At 42.9% G+C, this 6,096-nt stretch overlaps 1 pseudogene; it reads right to left on the bottom strand.

The window, feature by feature from the left end:
- Window positions 1-3,341: 3,341 nt before the first annotated feature.
- Window positions 3,342-3,459, bottom strand: LOC124614222 (annotated as a pseudogene).
- Between the last annotated feature and the right edge of the window lie 2,637 nt (window positions 3,460-6,096).

The following is a 6,096-nucleotide window of genomic DNA, read 5'->3' as shown; positions in this document are numbered from 1 at the left end:
ATTCCGGTGTTCTGCAGTTCGTTGGCTGCGTGTTTTGCATTGGAAATCTAAGTATTGAGATTACGTATAAAATGTGCACAGCAAAACAGTTATCACTTGTGGTGGATCAGATGAGCTGCGTTTATACGGATTGCATATCATGTACGTAATAATGCACGTAGGTACATTAAACACAGAAGCTCCACGTACAGTATAAATAGAGGTTACATACAGCCACTAGAAGGCATAGAGTTGCATCACGTACCCAATCAAATAGCAATTTAAAGGTTTCAGGGAGATACAAAAGTAAAAACTCTCTTTTGAAAAATTGTTCTTACACCCAACCTCCAGATGTCAGACAGATTGGTACCAAACATTGTGTGTCGATAGAGTATCAACCAAAACACCGATTTAGTTCGTGCTGTGTGATGTAGTCCAGTAGACCACGTGTAAATGGTAATTAAAAGTAACACCAGAACTAAGCAGTATAGGAAAACCGTATCAATGAGGTACGAATGCGAAGACCTACAGTAGATGAGTTGGAAAAGCATCAGATCGTCCTTCTGAAGGTCCCGAGTCCCAAACCTACTAACTGCGGATTATGTTTTTAACAGTTTGTGCGTGAAAGTGTTACATGGGAGGACATTTTTCTGGCGTGTAAAAGGACGTCTCGGAGTTTCTGACAACGTTCTTTCGGCAGTCTGCGTTCGCTTCGTTACTAAGCAGCAAATCTGTAGAGTACATTTGTATAAATGGGTGTGTTACCTATACAAATGTACACCATAGGTTTGCTACTTTCAACCACGAAGCGAAAGCAGACTGCCAAAAGAAATTGCTACAAACTCCGAAACGTCCTTTTACATGTCAGAAAAATGTTCTCCCATATTACAATTCCTCGCGAAAACTGTTAAAAAAAATAAATAACCCGCCACCAGTGGGTTTCGTACTCCGTATCTTCAGTACGATGATCTGACGCTCTGCCAGCTCATCTACCATAGATTTCCACATTTTCAACTCACAAATACAGTTTCTGGTGTTACTTTCAATTACCATTTAAACTTGTTCTACTGTGTCGTTTGGTACTCTATCGACACACAACGTTTGGTACCGATCTGAGTGTGTAACTTGGGCAGGTTTAAGTGTTAAACATTTACACAGACAGCAAGTTAGAAACTGTAAAACTTATAGTTATAAAGCTGAAAAGCTCCAGCTGAGCGCAAGCATAGAAAACTAACACATGTAAACACAAGTTCCTTTTAATCAACTGCCTTCAAAGCTTTGTCGTTGGATAAATTTTGCATTGCGTGGTTTTAAGGTAGTATAAACTCTTCTTTATGCTTTTATTATCACCAGAGCACTACATTTTCTTAACCATGAAAATCAAGAGGTAAAAGCCAGAATCCAGTATATGAGAGCAAAATATGAAATGGGTATAGGTTTTCAGCACAAATAAAACGACGCTAATAGATAATTTTTTAATCTTTCTTTTGAAGTAGATTTAACTTCCTCTTACTTTTGTTTGCTACTATCCAGGACAGTGTACTATCATTTTTTGACGTATGTAAGTATTCAGCGCAGTATATGAAGCCGTAGGATATTGGAAACGTCTTCACAGATATCACTTAGAATGTTACCGAGGGTAAGTATCAGACGTAAGACGTATGAGTGTTGTCTGGAGAAACTATTATTTTCAAAATTCACTTCAGAATCTTCTTTTAGCTACGCAATTTCATAAAGTGTCATTTACAAGAAACTACTATTAGTAAACTCGTGATACTCCAAGCTATGTGACATAATTTGATAACAGTCTAAGTTGAGACGGTTAGTCCATCCTTACTCAGAATGTGAAAATATAAACTGGAAAACTCATTTTATTTCAGAATTGAGATGCAAAACCTCTTTTGTGCAGGCTTCCTGTACTACATACGCATATACAAACAAAAAAGAATGATTATCTTTGCTTATATCTCTTCGTTCATAGCTGCAACATATGAATGTTTTAATTCTGGGTTCGCTATAAAAACTTAGTCATACACATAAACACAATCACACTAGACCCGTCCCAAATACCCAATCAAAATACGGCAGCTGAAAGAAATATTTGCATAGCATAATATTCTAAAATCTGTGTGTATGAGATGTGATAATTTTCTACATATAGTTTTCCGGAGCAACCCAAATCTTGTATCCTAATTATCGCTCTGAACCTACAATCAGAAAACACTGACTTCTGAAATTATTAAGACAAAACTGAATAATGCAAAAAGGTACTTCATAACTCTCGAATGCGATGAACCATTTTCATTTAGTGACTGCCATCTGTTTAATGAACGTTTCAAGCTAACCAAATAATGTAGCCCGAAGTTAATACAAACAAACCCATGAACGGGATTAATAACATTCACAGTCTTCTGTAATTATCTGTACAGACTGGTCTATACCGTCAGTTTATTCTACAAAAAAATAAGAAACCAGCCACAGTGGTGTTATAATAAAACAGTGGCTGCCTAGTTCACACTTTGGCATTCAACACCGTTAGGTGTCCTAGGCGGGTCACTCTGATCCGACCGACCGCCGTGTCATACTCGCCACTGGCGTCACTGGATGCGGTATGGAGGGGCATGAGGTCAGCACACCGCACTCCCGGCCGTTGTCGGGTTTCTGGACATTGCAACCGATACTACTCGGTCAATTAGCTCCTCAGTTTGGCCTGACAAGGCTCAGTGCACCCTGCATCAGTCCTCCCACCAAGAAAAATCCCTAACAGTAAGAAAAAACGAACCTGGGTCTTTCTCATGGCACTCGACGGCACTGCCCACTGTGCTACAGCGGTGGACGCCATTACGAAACATACTTTTAGACTTGTGCTGTGGAGCTGCTTTTATAATGCGGTCCTCTATGTAAGTTAACCCCATCCGAAAACTTAGCCCTTATAGCTCTAATAAAGTGATGGGAATGTGAAATATAGTCTCCATTTGCTTTCTCCAATTTTTCTTATGTTATTAACCATTTTCTTGTTTGTAACGGATACTTAGTTTCCACATTGCATAGAAAAACATTCTCTGCATCCTCACTTGATGGCTCTGTGGAAGGTCTTTTGACATTTTACCATGTCTGAGAACAGTAGTCACCGTCAGGATGAATGAGAGGCAGGGCAGAGGCACTCCGTCTTCAGGCCACAAGTGGCCCATCGGGACCATCCGACCGCCGTGCCATCCTCAGATGAGGATGCGGATAGGAGGGGCGTGTGGTCAGCACACCGCTCTCCCGGTCGTTATGGTGGTTTTCTTGGACCGGAGCCGCTACCATTCAGTCGAGTAGCTCCTCAATTGGCATCACGAGGCTGAGTGCACCCCGAAAAATGGCAACAGCTCAAGGCGGCCCGGATGGTCACCCATCCAACTGCCGGCCACGCCCGACAGCGCTTAACTTCGGTGATCTGACGGGAACCGGTGTATCCACTGCGGCAAGGCCGTTGCCAGGATGAATGAGAAGGGCACAACAAACTTGTCATTAACTTTACACTCAGTTCAGTGTCGACTTGACAAATGTGCGCTTTCAAACAGCATGCATGTATTTCTATAACTGTTGTGTTTTTACACTGAGGTCATGGCACACCTCTTAATATCGTGTCGGACGCCCTGTTGCCCGGCGTAGTAAAGCAAGTCGACGTGGCATGAACTCAACAAGTCGTCCCCTGCATAAATATTGAGCCATGCTGCCTCTATAGCCGTCCACAATCGTGAAAGTGTTGCCAGTGCAGTAGTTTCTGTCGATTATGCATCGTAAATGTTCGATGGGAGTCATGTCGGGCGATCTGGGTCACCAGATCATTCACTCGAACTCTCCCGAGTGTTCATCAAACCACTAGCGAAAAATGGTGGTATGCTGAGATAGTGCATTGTCATCCACAAAAATTCCATCCATGAATTGCTGAAAATCATCTGCAAGTAGACGAACATAACCATTTTATGTCAATGATCATATCAGTTGGACCAGAGCACCCAGTCCAGTCCATATAAACACTGCCCACACCATTATGGAGCTACCACCACCTTGCATAGCGTCTATCTCCATGTCTTCGAGGCGTTTGCGCCACACTCGAAGGCTACCATCAGCTCTTACCAACCGAAATCGGTACTGATCCCACTAGGTCACGGTTTTCCACTTTTCTAGGGTCCAAACGATACCATCACGAGACGCTGCAGGCAAGGTGGTGCTGTTAGCAAAGGCACTCGGGTCGGTCATCTGGTACGTCTCACGTTGTTTTCTGTGGTTATTTCACACAGTGTTGCTTGTCTCTTAGCACTGACAGCTCTACAAAAACGTCGCTGCTCTCGGTCGTTAAGTGAAGGCCGTCGGCCACTGCGTTGTACATGGTAAGCGGTAATGTCTGAAATTTCGTACTCTCGACACACTCTTGACGCCGTGGTTCTAGGGATACTGAATTCCCTAACGGTTTCCGAAATAGAATGTCCCTGCATCTACCTCCAACTACCATTCCGCGTTCAAAGTCTGTTAATTCCCGTCGTGCGAACGACCTGAGTAGAAATGACAGACCTGCCGTGGACTGTCCTTTTAGACAATGTGTACGCTATACTACTGTCATCTGTTTAAGTACATATTGCTATCCCGTGACTTTTGTCATCTCATTGTATTACTCAATAAAGTCATTTTGTTTGCTTCGTAGGGCTTATTCCTTAATTCAAATTTAGCCCCACAGACGATGCAGGTACACAGGTGATGTGCAACATTTCTTTGAGCAGTTTGTCTGTTCTGGACAACTTCTGAATAAAGCTGAGAGCAAATGGGACAATGGAATTTTTAATAGAGGTACCTGCCATACGTGTCTCGAATTGAGACATACACGGAGACGAAAACAGGAGAGATAAAAATACTAGAAAAATTACTGAAATGCAGTGTATTTCACTACATACTAAACTTCGTCTGAACAGGCCTTGGCGGTCGCAGGTTCGAATCCTGCCTCGGGCATGCAAGTACGTGATGTCCTTAGTTTAGTTAGGTTTAAGTAGTTCTAAGTTCTAGGGGACTGATGACCTCAGATGTTAAGTCCCATAGTGCTCAGAGCCATTTGAACCATTTGATAAGGCCGTGAAGGTCCAACGGTACCGACCGGCCTCCGTCTTAGCTCACAGACGTCACTGGATGCGGATATGGAGGGGCATGTCGTCACCACACGGCTCGTCATCGTCAGTTTTCGTGACCGGAGCCGCTACTTCCCAATCAAGTACTCCTCAATTGCCCCCACAAGGGCTGAGTGCACCCCGATTGCCAACAGCGCTCGACACACCTGACCTTTACCCACACAAGTGATAGCCAAGCCCGACAGCGCTTAACTTCGGTGATATGACTAAAATCGCCATTACCACTGTGGCAAGGCTGGTGGCTGTACTTCACTAGGAGCCACATACAAAAACAGTATTGCTCAGTATCACGCGTAACATGTACATCTCCATAGTACGGCTTCCTCAAAAATATTCTCTTTTTTTAATTGTAGTAAAAACTATACAAAACTTGCCAATAGCACTTAACCAGTGAAAGTATGCTGGCGTGTAACAATAACTTTTTATATATAAATCCAGTAGTTCCAAAAGTTTCGTGAAAAGAAGGGGACAATATGTTTATCAACAATCGTTAACCACATTCAGCGCTTTGTGTATTCTTGGAGTGTTTGAGAAGAATGCTTCAGGATGTTTGCTCTCCAAAAAGGAAGCGTTTAACTTACGCAGCTACATAAATCACAAAAAGTTATAAACAAAGACCAAAATATGGCTTCCTGTTGACGAAATGTTTTGCTGCTGAAAGCGTGCCGAGTAATGTATGCAGTGGAGGCTGTTGTTTGTTTTGCTAGACTAAAAGCCATAAAGCTGAGCAGTGAATACAACGTTGGGGACAATGGAAGAATGCAGTGTGGCTCTCTTATTAAACTTACACAGCACAGGTGAACCCATACTCAGCTCTACGTTTCTTGCACTCGGAGGAGAGAGAGGTGGGATTGGGGTGGGGGGGGTGGGGGGCGGCGAATAGTGTTTCATTTTTAGTAGACGCTCATGTGGTAATGAAAAGGAAACATACACGAGACGAAATACAAGTCTC

The sequence above is a fragment of the Schistocerca americana genome, chromosome 4 (genome assembly GCF_021461395.2).
Source record: "Schistocerca americana isolate TAMUIC-IGC-003095 chromosome 4, iqSchAmer2.1, whole genome shotgun sequence".
Taxonomy (NCBI): Eukaryota; Metazoa; Arthropoda; class Insecta; order Orthoptera; family Acrididae; genus Schistocerca; species Schistocerca americana.
Note: the sequence above shows the minus strand (reverse complement) of the source record. Positions and strands in the feature narration are given on the sequence as shown.